General features: G+C 35.5%; 1 long non-coding RNA gene and 1 other non-coding gene across 2 annotated transcripts in view; both read left to right on the top strand.

The window, feature by feature from the left end:
• The window catches only part of LOC122234847, a 49029-nt gene that overhangs the window by 16123 nt on the left and 13683 nt on the right, over positions 1-19223 (top strand). The gene's annotated exons all lie outside the window — the stretch shown is intronic.
• Positions 2093-2197, top strand: LOC122235197. Its single transcript, XR_006213323.1, has one exon. It is a non-coding gene; the product is annotated as a U6 spliceosomal RNA (small nuclear RNA).

Genomic DNA, 19223 nt, shown 5'->3' with positions numbered 1-19223 from the left:
TCAGACTCACAAATTTCATTACAGTGGTGTTGAATAAGAATATTAGGTTCACAGATGGCTCTCTTACATCTTTGTCTGAAGCCATTGTCCACTTTTTAATTTGTTGCTTAAACATTTCTTAGAACAGTAAATCAGTATATTTTCAGGACATTTAAAAAATTAAAATATCATTGAACTTCTTCGGTTCACGTTTTGATGAAATACAAATATTCCATCATTTTTTCCCTTATTTTTAAAATTTCCTTTGCCTGGAATTCTCTGCTTCCAATTGGTCATACAGGCAAGTACTTTGCATAATTCAGAGATCATTTCTAAGATCACCCCCATAGAAGGGTTTCCTGAACCACCGAATCTAAAATCTGTCCCCTCAGTGTGTCACAAAAATATTGTTTTCTTTTTAGTGCCACTTATCACTTCTCTAAATTGTCTTGTTTAATAAAATATTGGTTTTCTTCTTTATTCTTCTGGCCGTTCACTCTGAAATCCACTTACCCATCTCTCCAGAATGTAAGCACCACGAAAGCAAGGTCCTTGCCTGTCTGTCCACCACATGCCTTAGAAAAGTGTTTGTCACATTCGTTCCTCAATGCTTGTTGAGTAGATGACTGATTTAATTTCAGAAATAATGACAAAAATTTGCTTGTTGCTTTATAAAAACTTTCTAAATATGGAAATGAAGATAGCTACAGTGATATAACATTTATAATGACATCTTTTTGACCTGGCTTTGCCCTCACTAGGCCTTATCTATTTATTTTATATTTACTCTGAGTAGGAATGTTCCGATTCCAAACCTTGAATGGCTTAGGAAATAATCAAGGGTGGGAAAAAGAGCTTCTTACCAACCCTGACTGGCAATGACATTTAAAACTGGAGTCAACAATAACTATCATGAAGGCAATTGAAATACTTGGGAGTTTGTAAGTCAGGTGGATGCTTTGGTGTATTACTGTCTGTCCATCTCCTGTTTTAGGGGTCAATACAAGCCCTCAGTGTATTAAAACCTATTAATATACTACTGAGAGATATTTTTTCAGTAAGAAAATTAATAGAAGCAGACGATTACTATCTCTATTGTACGCTGGGGAAACAGTATATCTGCTTAAATGCACTTATTTGAATGGAAAATAGGTAAATATGAAGTATGCTAAAAAGATATAGGATAAAGCCCTTACGAAGAAGCTGGCCCTATGTTAAAGGTTAAACACTTCAGAAATAACATTATTTGGGGGGAAATTTTGACTCATTATTTGGGGATAATTGAATTGAGTCTTAAGAAATTCAGATATTGATGGGAGTGAGGAGATCGGGGGCAGGGTAAATGAGTGATGCGCATTGAAGAAGGCACTTGTTGCTATGAGCGCTGGGTGTTGTATGTAAGTGATGAATCACGGGAACCTACTCCCGATGTCAAGAGCACACTGTATACACTGTGTGTTAGCTAACTTGACAATAAATTACCTTAACGATTCAGAAATATGTAACATTTAATAAGCTGGGTACATTTTAATAAGCTGGATGCATTTAATAATAGTGATAGTGATATACATTGGCTATGATGTAGCTTTCTTACTTAGGATATTATTGTGATTATAGAGCCACTAGTTTAAATAGACTGTAGTTATTTGGCAGAAAGATCCTATAATAAATACATTACATCCATATTAATACCAAGGAGCAATTAGTAACTTTCAAGTTGAGATTCAGTTTATTTATATACATCCTTCTCCAGATTCTCATTAAGTGCTACCCCCGTTTGTTATGTTTTAACAGATGTATGAGACACCAAAGAGGAAATATGTCAAATCAAATTGTTTATTATTTGATCTTAAAAGATGATCAAGAGGAGCAAATGTCCAATGTTTAAATTCTAGGACCTAAAATAAATATTTCAGAAGACTCTCATCTTTTGTTGATTGCTGAAATACACAACAGAATCTCACTTCCTCACTACTTAATTTGCTGTTAAGAAATAATTTCTTGAAAAGAATTGCTTTGTCTGACAAAAATGGAAGATGGAAGGTCTACCGAAATAAGCATTATGTGCGTGTGTGCATATAGATATTGATATAGATAGATACAGATATAGATTGCCCACTTTGGCTGCACACATAATAGAACTGAAATGATACAGAGAAGATTAGCATGGCCCCCCCATAAGGATGACACACAAATTTGTGAACTGTTCCATATTTTTGCTATAAATGAAAGTTAAGATAGTAAATCCTAAGTTTTTATCACAAGAAAAATATTTTTTGTAACTGTATGAGATAATTATGTTAAGTAAACTTGTAATTACTTCATGCTATATGTAAATCAAATCATTATGCTGTGTCTCTTAAATGAATGCAGTGCTATATGTCAATTATATCTCAGTGAAACTGGAAAGACTGATTATGCCACAAAGGCACAAACTGAAAGGTAAAAAAAAAAATAATCATAGCAACAAAATAATGTTAGTCTATTTTACTGAATACTGAGTTAGTGCAGGTTCTGACCCAGGTATTTTTTCACAAAAATTCTAGGAAGTAGTTAATACCAGTTATACTTCTTCCCAATTTACAAACATAGAGACTGAGAATTTTTTCTTACTTAAACTCCATAAACACTTATACTAGAAGTGCTTAAATACCAGTGAAAGAACTTGGTTTCCAAACTATGACTGGTGAATACAATGTTTCAGGGGGATAATATGCTCCTTCTATTACTGCCACAAAATATTACTTTGGTTAAAAAGAGAATGATTGATTGACTGATTGACTAGTTATGACAACCCTATTTACCCTCACTTTCAAGTCTATTAAGAATTGTCCAGCTGCTACAGGTTTGAAAATGTTTGTAAGTGAGAAAGAATGCCCTTGATAAATGCAGTGTTTTACTCTGTCAAAATGTAACAAAACTTTAAAAAGTGACTATTACTAAAGCACAATTAAACATTTTTTAAGGGCATGCATTTTGGGTTTTTCAATCCATGATACACATTTGGAGTTCTGGCAAATAGCAGAGAATTAGGTCTTCAAAGGGATCCTGGAAGGATGTCTATGGTCAAATGCATTTTCCAAAAGATACTCAATAACTGTTGTTTCCTTATTCTCACAAGGATCACACACTACAAATCTATAGCTATTTGGCCATTGTCATATTACTCTTGACTTACACTCCATTCTTACCATAAACAAAATAGTGACTGGGGTCAAGTAGAAGATTTCCAGTTCTTAATTGCATACCAAGAATTACAGAGAACCTTGGTAATGTAAGATTTGAGGTAGATTAGTTTGAAGCCAATGGCTTCTTGGCTCTGTCTTTCTCTCAAAAATAAATAAAAAGGTTAAAAGAAAAGAAAATGTTATTGAAAGCAGCAACATTTTCAAGCTAGCCCACAAAAGTATCCTCAAACCCAAAATACTTGGGCTCCCTTTGTACCTTTTGGGATATTTATATTGGAATTAAACTACACAGCCTTTGAGAGTTACCTAAACACTATTTAAACAATCTGCTAATAGCAGATTATGTTCTTAAAAATAGATAATAATTCAATCTATCTAAAAATATTTTGTAGCTAAAACTAAAATTGATAAAATGAATAAAAAAGTATTGGGAAAGGACTAATATACATAATGTTTGTATAATTCTGTTTTCATAAACTGCTGTTTAGGCTATCTGAGGAAACTCTAATATATAACACAAATTAATGTATATGTATACATACATGTGTACATACACACGTATGTATACCCAAATCTGAAGGTAAAGCCCATTGTATATGCCAGACTTTCAAAGGGGTCTCGTTTCTAAGAAACATTAAAGATTGAGGGCATAGAACTCAATTTTAATAAGTTTGTTTTTTTCTTATAACTAATACAGTCTATTATACCAGTCTCTAAATAGTAACAAATATTTGATAGTTCACAAAATCAAAATTTATGTATAGTAAAGTGGTTAACGGGAACATTCTGGAGTCTGTCTGCTAAGTTTTGAATCTCAGTTCTGCCACAGGTGACCACAGACAAATAATAATTTCTAATTGTCTCCTTTTAATTTTTGTAAATTGGGAAATTTATAGGGCTTCCCTTTTAGCTTTATTATGAGGAATAAGGAGAAAACTCGAGTAATACACTTAGAATATTGCTTAGTACAGAATAAATGTTCATAAATGAGTTCTTATTATAATACTTACCTTTGCTGAGTGGAAGCACTTATACAGTTAAAGATATATGTATTGTGTGCTTATTTATTTTGAAATCAACCTGGATTGTATATTTGTCCCAGATACCAAAACATATATAGAATTTATTATCTTTTATGTCACTCTTAAATGATAAAAACAGTATATGTTTTAAGAATATATACATTTACACATACATATCCATAGTTAAAATGAACAACCCAGTCTTTTTCTTCCATTGTAGGGAAAAACTCAGTTCATTCTTCCTCTTGTGTGTCTCCTGTACTATTCACACAGCACACTTCATTCTGGCACTTCTGGTCACCAAATTTGTAGGCTTTTTCCCCCACAACAAGCGATTCTCTGAGACATCAGCTGTGTGTCCTATAATTCAAGTCACTTTTAATACTATACCTGGAGATGGTATCAGACCCCACAGGTTAAGGGCTCAGTCTCACAAGACCGTGCCCCCTCTTAATTTCAGATGTCAGTCACAAGGAGTAGGTCTTCAGGTTATTCACCACTTCTGTCTGATTTGGCTGTAAATCAGAGGTTCTTGTGACCCTTTCTCAGTTTCAGTTGAATTGTTAGAGTGGCCCACAGAACTCAGGAAAATACTTACTTATGTTTACCAGTTTAGTAAAGGATATAATAAAGGACAGAGATGAAGAGACACCAAGGGTCTTGCGGAGTCTGGGTATGCCACTCTCTCGGTGAGGATGCATTGGCCAGCCAAGAAGCAGTTTGAACTCCTCTTATTGGGATTTTATGGAGGCTTCTTCTTCACATAGGCATGATCAGTTTTTTGCTCCATTTCCAGCTTCTCTCCCCTCACTGGAGACTGGGGAGAGGGGTTGAAAATTCACAGCTTCCAATGATGCCTTGGTCTTTCTGGTGACCATTCCCCATTGAGGAGCCATGCAAGAACCCACACAGAGTTGTCTTAATAGAACAAAAGATGCTTACAGTGCTCTTCTCACTCAGGAAATTACAAAGGTTTTAGGAGCTCTGTGCCAGGAGCCGGAGGCAGAGACCAATAAATATAGTTTCTATGATGTCACAGTAATGAAACTATAACCAAGTGCACCAATATCAAAAGTTTGGTTACCCTGGGGTGCCTGGGTAGCTCAGTTAGCTAAGAATCCAGTTACGGCTCAGGTCATGATCTTGGGGTTCCTGAGTTCAAGTCCTATGTTGGCTCTGTGCTGACAGCTCGGAGTCTGGAGCCTGTTTCAGATTCTGTGCCTCCCTCTCTCTCTGTCCCTCCCCTGTACATGCTCTGCCTCTTTCTCTCTCTCTCAAAATAAATAAACATCAAAACTTTGGTTCCTTTGGGTAAAAAAGGTTGGACAATATATAGAGAAGAAAGGGAGAGAGAAGTGAGCAAATACAGTGAGATAGCTACATGGATGAATGATTGTATGTTATTTTCCATATGTTTGAACTATATTAATAAAATATAAAATATGTACAAAAGTGCTAGAAACTTTAATGAATCTGGGTGACACTGGTAACTTTTTATTCAGTTTTTACTGTTTCAGAACTACAAGTTATGATATTATTCCAGAAGACCGTTTTTTTTTATTAAGTATTACCCTTATCCCTCTTAAATATATATTAAATATATTGTTCACAATATATAATGACTATATTGGATAACAGCAAAATAAGATAAATTCATTCTTTTAGTAAAATAAAACATTTAAACATTGATAAAATCCAAGTACGTGTTATCAGTAGATATATTTTTGTAATCAGTAGATTAATTTTTCAGTCTGATATATAAGGATATATATTGCACTAAGTCGCTAATTATTTAGTTTAAATAGGTCTTTATAATGCCTTGGGATATTTAATTGATTACAAGGATTGCTTTTCTGCTTGGGTTTAAGTTACAGTTAGAATTTAAAAAGATCTGCAGATATATACATTTATATGCAATACAGACAGTTACATAATGTTGTTTGGTAATTCCTATGATAGGTAAGATATTTAGATAATTATTTAATACCTACTATGTGCCAAGAGCTGGGATGGACTCTGAGAAGATGACATTATAAGTTAATTACCTTGAGGATGATTTGTAGTCAAATAACTACAAAATTGTGAATTGTAAATTATGTTAATATATCTGTGTAAAAATGTTATAGAAGAAGGCAAGAAAAAGGTGTGAAAACTCAGAGACTGTGATTTATGTGACTTTATTTCTCAAAAGTAAAGCTTTTACATTCCGTCTTGGATACCTCTCTTGCTATATCACCTATGCAGGGGCCGGCTGGTGTGGGGGGAGGTGAAATGACTGCTATTTACACACAATAACTAATGAAAGAGAGTCTCTTGGAATTGTGCCAACTGATGGCTCCTTGCAGGGGTGGTGATTTGTCTAAATGAAGATTGTTGTCTTGATTAATGAGATAACAAATACAGAAGTTTGTGAGATTAGATTCTCTGTTGGAAGGGCAAAATTTCATAGAATAAGCATGCTTTTGAAATAAAAAAACACATTTTATTTTCTAGCTGACACTTTCACTCTTATTTGCTGTCAATAAAATAGAGCAAAATTGGTTATACGTGTGTCCTTTCATTCCTAATCCCAAGTTTCCTAGTGATACCCCTCTGCACACGCAGAAATATTCACACATCAGAGGATCTATGACCGAAAATGAAGGCCCCCATATGTTGCAATGTAATTAATAGGAGATTATGAGTAAAAGCTAAGCTCGTGACATATTCTATGGGAAAATCGTCTTCCTTAAATAACCAGATAATCAATATGCAAATATCTGGTTTCTTGTAAGATTCAGACTATATACTCTAGTATTTAATAATTTAAGTATAGATATAAACCATATATAAGAAGGAATTAATAATAGAAAGCAATAAATGATTAATGAAAAAATATAAGTGAGATAAATGAGTAGAGTGTGCATTACGCAGTACCTTTGCTACTCTTACATGGTAAAGTGTTTTGAATTGATTAATTAGTTTGGGATTGGAGTGAAAGAGGGAACTCTAGCCAGGATTTGAAAGATTGTCACAATTTTGTTAAGTGGAGGAGACATGGGGGTTATTTTACTCATTCGTTCAATAATTCATTCATTTAGTCAATTAGTATGTAAAAAAAAATTTGAGCATCTAAGATGGACATCTAAGTAGCAAAATGGGCTTGTCACTGGATTGACAGATGTAAAGCCATTAGAAATGATCTCTGACCACATGGAACCACAAAGTTCATGATAAGTATTATGAAATAAATGTGCTATAATATTAAAGCAGATAACTTTTAATTTAGACTTCTGAGTCACACAGAAAGCTTGTTTGTGAAATAAATATTGAAGGCTAGAAAAATGAATGGAGTGCAGGGACCAATATGTTCTCTGAAAATCAATTTTAGGAGCTCTTTCTGGGTTGCCTGACAATGGTTTCCCTTCCAGTAGCCAAATTCAATGTCCCTCAGAAAAGCCCTGTTTTGGGGCACCTGGGTGGCTCAGTCGGTTAAGTGTCCTACTCTTGGTTTCAGCTCAGGTCATGATTTCATGGTTTGTGGGCTTGAGCCCCACCTTGGTCACTGTGCTGACAGTGCAGAGCCTGCTTGGGATTCTCTCTCTCTCTCTCTCTCTCTCTCTCTCTGCCCCTCCCCTGCTTGCTCTGTCTCCCTCTCAAAGATAAATAAATAAACTTAAAAGAGAAAAAGAAAAGTAAAGCCCTGTTTGTGGGTATGGATGAACTTCTTCACTTCTCATAGAATGTCATACAGCTTGGTCACCCCAAAAGCACAGGAGCAGAGGCAGGGGAGAGTTTGTCTTTCGAGTGAAGACTTCAGTCTTTTGGGCCCTTGAAATCACTGCTTTAGCTGGGCATCGTTCTCACAGATAATTTTGCACCTCCAGACTCCTCTTTTCATTTGATGCAAATAGGCCTTCATGCCGCAGTGAGAAGCAGATAGCACTCTGCAGTGCATTTTCCCCTCTCCTATGTTCTCAGCTACATCCTCATCAAAAAAAAAAAAAAAAAAAAAAAAAGTAAATCAATACATTTAAGAGAGAAAAAAAATCTCATCCTATCTCTTTTCGAAGGTTCCATATAACTGCTCTTACAAATATTCCCTTCGAATAGGAAAATGCACTAAATAATCTTGTAAATCACATCAGAAGTTTACAATAATCTGATAAAATCTATTAGAGGAAATCCCTAAGGCATTCAAGGTGATACAAGCAGACCCAATATTTGATATATCATTCAGTAGGGAACTCAGACATTGAGTATGAGTATGAGAAACATTTCCAGATACCCTATGCCTTTTTCCAGTCAAGTGTGATACATTTTCTATGTAATCTAGACAGGAGTGCTCTAACCTAAGAATTTTAATTATATTATTAGTATCAGCAACCACAAAATTACATTGTGTTCTCCGTTCTATCACATTTTTTTTTGAAAGAGAGAAAATGTGCAATGGGCTAACCTTTACTTCCATGGATCCAAATACACAATTATGGGCAGTGAAGATAGGTGCTGAAGGATGTCATCAGCATGGTATAAATCCGGAGATAGGGAGTTTTCCTTAATGTTATTTTAGTTACCTCCAAACACTGTTATTTAATTAAAGACGTCTCATGATATATGCAGATAAACATTTGTAGAATGGAAATGTGTGCCCTGGGATTCTTTTAATTGTAGATTCTGTGCAGAGGTGTTTGTATTGATGAAATCTTGCTTTCATGCCTTTCTGTACAATGTTCTCAATTTCTTTAGATGGAAAGATTTCCATATCTGAAATATAAGGCATTGTACTCAATACAATCCAAAGAATTCTCTTGTCATAAAACATTACATGGCATCTCCTCCTCAGACATTTGAACTCTTCAGGGAGAAACAAATGTCATAAAAATGGTGCCAGTCTCACAGTAGTGGCAATCCAATATGGCTACCTAACTCCTAACTTCAGATTGTTTTCTGTTTTGCTAACCCAAAGGCTTTTTCCAATGTCCATGTTTAATAATGTGACTATTATACAAAAAAATAACCTGAAAGCAAATACTAAAAATCAGGAGAATAGCAGATGAAAAATACATCTGGTGATGCTTCTGTGGTGTTAACAGCTGACATGTAATTAAGCTAACTCTAGCCTAAGCCTCATTATTATTATGCTTTAGTATCTGTGGACTTTTAATTACTTGGCATGATATGTGCCAGTGTGCTATTCAAATACCTCTATTTTCATTTTCATTGTTTTTTGTTATACTTCCACTGTCATCTTTTCTTTTAATAATTTAATTTAAAGGTAACGATGGAGAACTTCTAACCCTCATGTCTCTGAATATAAATTTTAATGAAAATGGGTTCAACAGTTTTGATTCTGTTTTCTGTTGTTTGGAACTGACTAAAAGTCATGACTATTTAATAAAAGTGAGAAAAGAATCCAACAGAGACCAAATTAGAGACACCTTCTAGTAGTTACATTGAAAATCCGTTGTTAAAAAAAACCTGGTTTTTTGGGGCGCCTGGGTGGCTCAGTCAGTTGAGCGTTTGACTTCAGCTCAGGTCATGATCTCACGGTCTGTGGGTTTGAGCCCCATGTCAGGCTCTGTGCTGACAGCTCAGAGCCTGGAGCCTGCTTCAGATTCTGTGTCCCCTTCTCTCTCTGCCCCTCTTCCACTCACACTCTGTCTCTCTGTCTCAAAAATAAACATTAAAAACATTTCTTAAATCTACTTTTGGGGTAGCCACCTTCATTAACTATCATAGTTGGATCTTCTGGATAATTTGCTGCTGCTTCTACATCAACATTTGCTGCTTCACTTTGCACTTTATGTTATGGTGATGGCTGCTTTCCTTAAACCTCATGAACCTGCTTCCACTAGCTTCAGACTTTTCTTCTGCAGTTTCCTCACCTCTCTCAGTCTTCACAGAATTGAAGAGAGTCAGGGCCTTGCTGTGGACTAGGCTTTGGTTTAAGGGACTGTTGTGGCTGGTTTGATCTTCTATCCAGACCACTCAAACTTTCTCCATAGCAACAATAAGCCCGTTTTGCTTTCTTATCACTTGTGTGTTCACTGGTGTAACACTTTTAACTTCCTTCAGGAACTTTTCCTTTGCATTCACAACTTGGCTAACTCTTTGGCACAAGAGACCTAGCTTTTGACCTGTCCCAGCTTTCAACATGCCTTCCTCCCTAGGCTCAATCATTTCTAGCTTTTGATTTAAAATGAAAGACAAGTAACTCTTTCACATGAACACTTAGAGGCCATTGCGAGGTTATTAATTGTCCTCATTTTAATATTGTGTGTCTCATGAAATAGGGATGCTCAGGGAGGGAGGGAAGTGGGGGAATAGCCAGTCAGTGGAGCAATCACAGCATACACAACACTTATCAATTAAACTCACCATCTTGTATGGATGCAGTTGATGGCACCCAAAACAAAATAGTAACACCCAAGATCACTGATCACAGACAAATAAAATAGTAATGAAAGCCGTCACAAATAGAATAATAATGAAAAAAATTGAAATTTCATAAGAATTACCAAAATGTAGCATAGAGACATGACGTGAGTAATGCTATTGGAAAATGGCTGTGACAGACTTGCTCAACACAGGGTTGTTACACACCTTCAATTTGTAAAAAGTGAAGTACCTGGAAAGCACAATAAAACAAAGCACCATAAAATAAGGCAGGCTTGTGATATATTTCATAATCAGCCAAAAATCAAATTTTGTTTATTGCATTCTATTTAAGAAGCAGAAAATTAGTAGTCTATTAAAAAATGTTATCGGGGCACCTGGGTGGCTCAGTCGGTTAAGCGTCCGGCTTCAGCTCAGGTCATGATCTCACAGTTTGTGAATTCGAGCCCTGCGATGGGATCTGTGCTGACAGCTCAGAACCTGGAGCCTGCTTTGGATTGTGTGTCTCTCTCTCTCTCTGCCCCTCCCCTGTTCATGCTCTGTGTCTCTCAAAAATGAATAAATTAAAAAAAATTTTTTTAAATATTATCAAAGCAGAAAGTAATAATGTTTTTCCTTCCTAAGTTTTTATTTAAATTCCATTTAGTTAATATACAGTGTAATATTAGTTTCAGGTGTAGAATTTAGTAATTCATTGTTTAATACATCATCCGGTGCTCATCACAAGTGTATTCCTTAATACCAATCACCCATCTAGCCCATTTCCCCGCCCACCTCCTCTCCAGTAACCCTCAGTTTGTTCTCTATAGTTAAGAGTCTGTTTCTTGGTTTGCCTTTCTTTTCCCCCCCATGTTTGTTTGTTTGTTTTTCTTAAACTTCACATATGAGTGAAATTATATGGCATTTGTCTTTCTCTGACTGACTTATTTAGCATAATACTCTCTAGCTCCATCCACATCAGTATGAATGGCAAGATTTCATTCTTTTTTATGGCTGAGTAATATTCCATTGTATATATTTACCACATAGAAAGTAATAATTTTAGACACACAGATTGTGAGGTCATATCTCAATCTGCAAATATTTTGGCACTGAACAGTGAGTCTTATATATCTGTAAAATTCACTTCTATGGACCACATTATATTTTACTGAAGATGTGGTCATGTTCTTGAATCACAAGGTACTTTTGACTTCCTGTTAACCACAATCCTTACCTCCCTGTCTTTTCAAACAAACACCAGGATTTGTTTCTATATATTCATATATGCAAGGAAGACTTATTCACAGCTAGGTGAAGACAGATGATGTTCTCTCATGCTAGCAGTGAGACATTAGTCGAAAAAGGAAAAGAAGGGTATACTACAATAGAAAGGCTTCTATAGCACACTAAGTGTCTTGGGGTGGGCACTCTAGAGATGGGAAGTTAGAGGAGGATGTAGATGGAACTAGTCAAGAGGATTCAGAAGCCAAAAACATGATTTTTCTCTGGACCCAGTAGTGTCCCCAGGATTGGAGGCGCTAGGAAAATCAGAATATAATAACTAGGTTGACACACAGATGACCCCAAGCTGTATGGTGGCAGCATCTGGGGCTGTACAAGTGGCTTTGCTCATGGAGCATGCAGACAGGGCAGGACAGGAAGAACAGAGCAACTAATACATTGATTGCAAAGGGATTTTGAGAAACTCCCAGAAACTACTAAGCAAATACTTGTGGATAGAGTCTATTTTAAACGGGTGGATGTTTTTGAGATCATGGACCTATGAGCCACATTCAAATTTTATTTTGTTTTTATCCTGTTGAACTTACTTTAGGTGACCAACCTTTCGCTTTCCTCGGAACATAACTGGTGATCTGTCCTTACGGGATGATAGACTAATTTCTTTGTATAAGATTATACTGAGTTTGCTTCAAATGCACATTTGGGCATGTTATGCAAATAGACAACTGTTATAAATCTCAATATCCAGGCTGACACTCTCCAAGTATGTGTGAAACTCAATTTAACTGTTAAAAGTGATTTATTATTTATATTTCCAAATATGTATATGTCTCTGAAAGTTCTATTTACTGTTCGCTCAGTGAAATATACTGAGTATTTGTAAATGAGTAAATTGCTGATCTAAGTCACTGACCCACACAATTCTCTTAGATATTCTGATAATTAACTGGAGGAAATCTGGCTGGTATCTATTGATTTAGTCAAACAGTTTACAACTTCACACAAAGTTATAGTACTAGATTCAGCTTCTTGCCTTAAAAATTCCTGCACAGGATGACAACTGAACTTCTCTCTGTGATTAGAGTTGTCTGCTATATTTAGATACCCAAGGAACTCCAGCATGGACCATCTGCTTTATTCCATGTACTTTTGTTTAGAAACTTTCTAAACTTTTGTTTAGAGTTTGTTTCTATCCTGACTTGATTCACCAATTATTTGCACAGCTCCCAATGCTTTTCTATTTCAAAAGTCTTTCCTATGATAAAGTGGATAAACAGCTCTTTAAACATCAAGTGCTCAATTATTTTCTTCAATTCTCATGAACAGAGTGTGTATATATATTATTTTGTCTGATCTATGACATCTTTGGAGAAAGAAAGAAGCCATTATCATTAATGGCATTCTAGTGCATTTAATGGGGCACTAGAGTAATCAACACACTGAATCTGTGGCCTCCTTACCTGTGACACACAGGAATATGTTATACAGATTAGTGAAAACCTCAAGAGACACATGTACTCTTTGTATATGTGCTTATGTCTAATATGTATATTTATATCTACATCTGCATCATCTATATATCTTTATCTTGTACCTTGTTTTCTTGTACTTTGCCGATTATGCAAGACAACAAAGAACCTTGCCTTAGGGGTGCCAGAGTGGCTTAGTCAGTTAAGGGTCTGACTCTTGATTTCAGCTCAGGTTATGATTTTGGCTCAGGTCTTTCTTTATTCCAGCTCAAGGTTTGTGGGATTGAGTCCCATGTTGGGCTCTGCACCGAGCATGGAGCATGCTTAAGATTCTTTCTCCCTCTGACCCTCTCCTCCACTCTCTCTCTCACCCTAAAAAAATAAGAATAAAAATAAAAGAACAGTAGTGCCTTTTGTGCCCGCCTCTCACCACCATGGAATGATGTGACAGTAAGTGGTAAATAGTATACTTTCTGGGCTTATTATTTCCCTTGGTGGTGTATACAGGTTATTGCTTTCTTTTGAAAATCTCTGCTGTGACTACTGCTTCTTTCATGACTTTACAAGATGTTTTTTACTGATAACGATCCAGAAAAATTTAATTAAAAAACAAATTTAAATAGGGCCATAAGCAGAGATCTCCTGTTCCCATTTCTAGCTACAGTTTTCACTAGTTCCTAAGTGAGAAGTGAGAAGCTGGAGGTTAAGGTTTTATATTACCTACTGCTGGTTCCAACTTTACTATATTTGATTTAACCATGAAAAAAGCTTTTAATGATGTTATTTAAAGCATTTTCAGGAAATCTTTGTTGTCTTCCAAAAAAATCTGGAGTTAAATAACCCCTTCAGATATTGCTAAAGAAAAAATATTTAAATCAGCTGGTGCTTAAAAGACATTTATTATGTAAATTCTGATGTTTGTACTTTATGGGGGAGAACACAAGACAGAAATACAATAAATTATTCTCTATTTCCTACAATTGCTTTTCAGTGTAGTACTTCCCATGGCTCTTCACAAAATTTTCTATACTCAGAATCTGGAATATTCTGTTTGAGCAAGTCCTATTTGTTTAAGATAATTGTCTAGAAACTATACTACATGTCATCGATATTAGCAACAGGACATACAAGTTTCCTAGAATTCAGTACACGTGATGACAGGGATCAGAAGAACAATTGGATATCTAGGCAAAGCGGTGGAAAAAGTCTGGAGTCTGGACTTGGGTTCACTTAAATTGCTTGACACTCAATATGGTCACCTGCAAAATAATGATAGTAATACTGACTTTTTCCAGAGAAAGGAAGGAGATAATGTGTAAGAAAAACCCTTCCTATACACTTCAGAGTGCTCCACAAACACTAGTTCATATTAATGATGACTGTCACAGATAATTTTGCCACTGGTGGGAAATATGGTCGTCTGTGCAGCATTGATACCAGGGAGGGTATTGCAGAGAACAAGAAAGCTTCGGTATTCGCTAGACCATTGTTGTGTCCAATTTGGGACTGCCATCTGCCCACAGCAGCCTAACCTCTCAAGGTAGACCTGTTGCCGTTCACCACACAGTGTTACAGTAAGGGTCAAAAGAGATTAATTATCCTGCCCTTGTGGCTATAATGCCCTTCATTCACTTTCCCTTTGTCCATGGATGGGATAACCGTCAAAAGCTAGAAAACTCTGAGAACTAACCCCTTGCAATGGCACATCCTCAGCAATGTCACTGGCCACATGTAGATTTCATATTTTATTCTCTAAGGTGAAGTTAGTTTATTTGAAATGGCTGTTTATTTCTCTTTGCAGAAAGGATTGACTTTCTACAATGTCCCTTTTCTATTTGTCTCTTTCCTTGTCTGTTTCCCTTACTCTCTGCTTGAGAGCAGAACAATGATAAATTTATTTCTTGAAAAAAATAGCAAATTGTGAGAAAGCTCTTTCATTAGCTTTTCTTTCTCTGCTTTATTTGCTTCAAGAGATGGAGTAGTCTGAAAGCAAGCCTTTTACAATGGTGCTGGATTTAACAATTATTTGCAAGACTCTACCTTCAAGTGTAGAATTGTACCCTAGCAAATTCCACTAAAAGTGTTATAAATTAAGTAGATGTTCCAATTAGCAATTGAGACTCCTGCAAGCTAACTTTTGAAATAACAAGAGCCCTGAAAATCCAGCTGAGAAACCAGGAAAGGACATTGGAAAGGTTGTCACAATGATGGGATTTTGTCCTGATTGTGCAACATTTTAGTTCCTTTCACTGAAGGTTCTGGAAAAAGGGGCAGATTAAAATCCTTAAGGTGGGTTAGGTAGCCTGACAGACTCTGTCTCACTCCGTATTAATGATGCTAATCTGTGATAAATATTTGGTCTTTGACCTTCTTTATGCCAACCTTCTTTAATTTGCCTACTTTCCTCCTTTTTTGTTTTCTCCTAATTGCTTCACTTGATTCTCATTCAAACTCACTTAGACAAAAAGAGAGGTAAAAAAAAAAAGAAAAGAATATTACAAACATTCATTGAATACATTTAAAAGATATTTAATTAAGTTTTGCCATAGATGCTTCATTATAATTGCTTATTAGAAAAAAAGTAATTTTTCTAAGCTTGTTTATAATTTTACAAATTGGAATCTGGGTGGTATTGTGGCAAGAAACGGAATGTATGATCAGAAACCTGGTCGGGTTGACTTGAAAATAAGGTGTGTGTCAACATTTACCACCCTTAGGATGTTGAGCAAGTGATTTAATTTATATATGTGGTGCATCTTATTACTATCACAGTTTCAAAAATGCAAATTCCCTATTTTATATGCAGCTCATCTGCTCTTAAACTGGTATAATATAATGCCATTAATTGAGATTAACTTGAAGTAATGACATTTTACTTTGGAATAAAGTTAATATTTTAAAATTCATTTTACGATCGGTTAGAACACAGAACTGATAGTTTATTTCAGAGCCAGAACTTGGTGTCCGAATGGGGCTCAGAAAGCCCACCTCAGTGCTGTGGGGGAACCAGATGGCCTTCTGAGTTCCCCCCTTGATACGAAGTCTGTGAGTCTGATAGTCACCCTTAACAAATGAGTACCACATAAAATGTACATATGCTAACATGATTTCCTGCACAAATGTGCAGAGGCCAAAAGTAGATGACATTAGAGCCAGTGAGTATGATAGTCCATCCTGATGGCAAAATAACCTCAGAGTCACCTGAGCTCTGGTGCAGCATTCTCTGCTGCCTCTTTTCATCCCCACTCTTTTCTGGTCAGCTATCAGCTTCTTCTCTCTAATTGTCATACATGTAGACCATCCTGTGCTCTCTGCACTGGTCAAGGCTCTGGGTCTTGTGCATGTATGTTGCAGTATTTGTTAGACATTGTTTTGTGAGAGGTGATTAATATGTTTGGCTATCCTCCGGCCAAAACACTTAGTTTACTAAAAATCAGATAAGAAGTTCTTATGTTTATGCATCTTTATGCTCCTGATACTTTAAAGTATGCTCATGAGACTTTTTAAATAAATCCTCCCCAAAATCACAGAAGTAAATAATATTTTAGTAAATATGCTTTAGCGTCTCTATAGCAAATATGCTTTAATATGAAATGCCTTAATGTTACAGCTGATAATAATTAATAAAGGAAATATAAATAAAGCTATGTGTGTAATCCTCAATTTCTAATTGAACATATTGAATCTACACTTGTCTCTCTGGCACCCTAGAAAAAATGTTCAGTTTTTTAACTTTGATTTTAAATGGACAGCAACTGTTCTCCCTGGGGAAATATTCTCAGCAGAAAATCCAGGAGTCCTATAGTCAATAATACAAGAAAAAAATATGAGAAATGGGGAAAATATCTTCTGAATAAATACATAGGTCAAGAAAAGAATGATATACTTAGAAGCATTTTTATAGTATCTGTACATCCTCTTTTCGGGGCTGGATTTAACAGAGAAATGTCCGGCAATGCGTGACTTGGTGTGATGCTATGGCATTCAAAAGGATACAAATTTTTGAGCAAGGCTGTAAATGATATAAAATATCTCCTTTTAAATCTGAGCTTATACAGTTATATCAACTCTGTAGTTGTAGCACACGTTAAAGTAACTATAAACAATAGTGTTTTCAACTAATAATATCTGGAATCATTTTTTTTATCTTGTAATAGGTAAGTTCAGATCACCCCATAACCAGAGTGTAATGAAATTGTCAACATTTTCTTCATTTCTTCTTTTCCTGACAAATGGTGTGAACATATCACCTTTTTCTCTTAATGGAAAACCTAACTGGAATACGTCAAAATGCTATTAGGTTTTTCATTTTCTTCTACAATGCAATGCTCGGGAATGCATGCAGCCTTCATCTGGGCACCACTGTGGAATATTCCTTGTCCCTGATAAAATGACTGCAAAGGAAAATCAAGCAGAATTGTTCTCAGGTTTGTATTGCTGCTCCTTTGTTACAGTCTCTTGGAGAAAGTGTGCAGGGGGATTATCTGTGCTGCAGGAATACACATGGGTTATGTTAACCAAAATGTGTTTAAAATTTTACCCGAGTTATTTTAATGTGCAAACATGTTTAATGAAAAAGTCTTCATGTCCAACACTACTTATGCATATGCTATATTTTGGAATAAAAGAAAGAACAGTAACATGGACTGCTTGCCATAAGTTTTGAAAGACACTTATTGCAATATTATGTAGGAAGAGGGGAAAATAAAATCAAGTGCCCTCGCCCCATGGGAAATATCTGTAGCCTATTCATTGTTTAATTTATTTTGTCTTGAACTAAACCAATAATGGGATATAAAATAAATCCAAGTGAACATACATGAGACATAGAAGTCAGTATAGGAAATGGACATTGTTTCCATCTAGAAAATTTTACCTATGGATTGCAATTAATAAAAAAGAAAGTAACATTTCCTCCAATGGCAACTTAACAAGAAGAAAACCTTAACTGATATTTTTGTTGACCTGGTAAGCAATTTGATTACCTGTAGCAAAATAAAAACAAGAATACTTAAAATGGAGCGTGTGTGTGTGTGTGTGTGTGTGTGTGTTTGTGTGTGTGTGTGTGTCTGTCTGTCTGTGTCTATATATGTATGTATATATCTTTCCTCTAGGACATCAGTTTCTAAAAAAAGTAGTTACATGGCAGAAACACAGATTTTTGAATAATCAACACAAATCCTAATGTCATTTTTAGAGAGGTGGTCCAGTGTGACATATGTAATCTGATCATTTCAAAAATCATATAACTTAACAAAAAAGTAATTTGAAACTATTTTGAACCTCCCTAGAATTCAGCACAACATAAAATTACTTCATGCTTACTTCTATCAATCAGCTTTAAATACTTTAAATTGTTAATAAATGAAGAGACAATTGGCTCTTTTCTCCAGGTCTGTTATTCTTGACAATGCTTTAGTGATTCTTCTAGCAATGTCTGAACAGTAGTATCTTGATTTGCTCTGAATGACAGGTCCAGAGCAAGCATTTCTCCTAATGCTTGGGAAGAGCAATAAATATTTTCTTGGAGCTCTTGTTATGATTTATTTTTAAAATCCTAACTAGAGTTATGGGAAGACTTCATAGTGAAACATTTTCATTTTATGTTCACCTCAACAAAAATGCACCAGCTGGTAGGGAAACTCATTTGAAGTATAGAAATGATGCCACAATATTCAATAACTGAACTTCCTAGAACAAATGGCTATTAAGAATACACAGTACAGTCCTTTCAATCCCCAAATAATTTACTACTAAATGTGGAATGGACGATCTCAGGCCAGAACAAACACATTTACGCTTATGCCCCTTTCTCTTTTCTGTGTCCAAAGAATTTAAAGGCCAAAACCAAATATTTATGCATCACATTTTCCTTAGGAGGATAATTTTATAAGGAAATATATCTTCAAATTGAAAATTAGAATTAATATTGTACAAATTGCGTATGTATCCGTTAGAGTGAT

The sequence above is a fragment of the Panthera tigris genome, chromosome F2, assembly GCF_018350195.1.
Source record: "Panthera tigris isolate Pti1 chromosome F2, P.tigris_Pti1_mat1.1, whole genome shotgun sequence".
In the NCBI taxonomy this organism is placed as follows: domain Eukaryota; kingdom Metazoa; phylum Chordata; class Mammalia; order Carnivora; family Felidae; genus Panthera; species Panthera tigris.
This window is presented reverse-complemented; position numbering and strand designations above follow the sequence as displayed.